The sequence below is a fragment of the Mustelus asterias genome, chromosome 17 (genome assembly GCF_964213995.1).
Source record: "Mustelus asterias chromosome 17, sMusAst1.hap1.1, whole genome shotgun sequence".
Taxonomy (NCBI): Eukaryota; Metazoa; Chordata; class Chondrichthyes; order Carcharhiniformes; family Triakidae; genus Mustelus; species Mustelus asterias.
This window is the reverse complement of record NC_135817.1, coordinates 38,431,582-38,433,677: the sequence shown is the minus strand read 5'-3', so window position 1 is coordinate 38,433,677 and position 2,096 is coordinate 38,431,582.

Here is a 2,096-nt window from a genome sequence, read left to right as displayed (position 1 = left end):
GCTACGAGAGGACACAGGTTTAAGGTGCTGGGGGGTAGGTACAGAGGAGATGTCAGGGGTAAGTTTTTCACTCAGAGGGTGGTGGGTGAGTGGAATCGGCTGACGTCGGTGGTGGTGGAGGCAAACTCGTTGGGGTCTTTTAAGAGACTTCTGGATGAGTACATGGGATTTAATGGGATTGAGGGCTATAGATAGGCCTAGAGGTGGGGATGTGATCGGCGCAACTTGTGGGCCGAAGGGCCTGTTTGTGCTGTGGCTTTCTATGTTCTATGTTCTATTAAGTTGAATGACCACCTCCTCTGCACTAAACGGCCTCTATTGTTTTGTAGGCAAACGTAGTGGCTAATTTGTGCACAGTAAGTTCCCATAAACAATGGGATGACTGAGCAATTTATCATTTTTTTTAGCATTGTTTGTTGAGGGAATAACAGGAGAGCTCCCTGTGCTTTGGAAAAATCGTAGTAAGAAGTCTAACAACACCAGGTTAAAGTCCAACAGGTTTATTTGGTAGCAAAAGCCACTAGCTTTCGGAACGGGCTGTTCCTTTGTCAGGTGGGTGGGAGTTCTGATCACAAACAGGGCACAAAGACACAAACTCAATTTACATGAATAATGATTGGAATGTGAGTCTTTACAGATAATCAAGTCTTAAAGGTACAGACAGTGTGAGTGGAGGGAGGATTAAGCACAGGTTAAAGAGATGTGTATTGTCTCCAGTCAGGACAGCTAGTGAGATTTTGCACATCTAGGCAAGTTGTGGGGGTTACAGATAGTGTGACATAAACCCAATATCCCGGTTGAGGCCGTCCTCATGTGTGCGGAACCTGGCTATCAGTCTCTGCTCAGCAACTCTGCACTGTCGTGTGTCGTAAAGGCCGCCTTGGAGAACGCTTACCCGGAGATCAGAGGCTGAATGCCCGTGACCGCTGAAGTGCTCCCCAACAGGAAGAGAACAGTCTTGCCTGGTGATTGTCGAGCGGTGTTCATTCATCCGTTGTCGCAGCGTCTGCATGGTTTCCCCAATGTACCATGCCTCAGGACATCCTTTCCTGCAGCGTAACAGGTAGACAACGTTGGCCGAGTTGCAAGAGTATGTACCGTGTATCTGGTGGATGGTGTTCTCACGTGAGATGATCCGGCACGTCTTGCAGAGGTTGCTGTGGCAGGATTGTGTGGTGTCGTGGTCACTGTTCTCCTGAAGGCTGGGTAGTTTGCTGCAGACAATGGTCTGTTTGAGGTTGTGCGGTTGTTTGAAAGCAAGAAGTGGGGGTGTGGGGATGGCCTTGGCGAGATGTTCGTCTTCATCAATGACATATTGAAGGCTCTGGAGGAGATGTCGTAGCTTCTCTGCTCCGGGGAAGTACTGGACGACGAAGGGTACTCTGTCCACCGTGTCCCGTGTTTGTCTTCTGAGGAGGTCGGTGCGGTTTTTCACTGTGGCGCGTCGGAACTGTCGATCGATAAGTCGAGCGCCATATCCTGTTCTTATGAGGGCATCTTTCAGCGTCTGGAGGTGTCTGTTGCGATCCTCCTCATCCGAGCAGATCCTATGTATATGGAGGGCTTGTCCGTAGGGGATGGCTTCTTTAATGTGTTTAGGGTGGAAGCTGGAGAAGTGGAGTATTGTGAGGTTATCCGTGGGCTTGCGGTACAGTGAGGTGCTGAGGTGACCGTCCTTAATGGAGATGCGTGTGTCCAAGAATGCAACCGATTCCGGAGACTAGTCCATGGTGAGTCTGATGGTGGGATGGAACTTGTTGATGTCATCATATAGTTGTTTCAGTGATTGTTCACCATGAGTCGAAAGGAAGAAAATGTCATCGATGTATCTAGTGTATAGCATCGGTTGAAGGTCCTGTGTGGTGAAGAAGTCTTGTTCGAACCTGTGCATGAAGATGTTGGCATATTGAGGTGCGAATGTGGTCCCCATGGCTGTTCCGTGTGTCTGGATGAAGAATTGGTCGTTGAAGGTGAAGACATTGTGGTCCAGGATGAAGCGGATGAGTTGTAAAATTGCATCTGGAAACTGGCAGTTGTCGGCGTTGAGTCCTGAGGCAGTTGCAGCAATGCCATCATCGTGGGGGATGCTGGTGTAG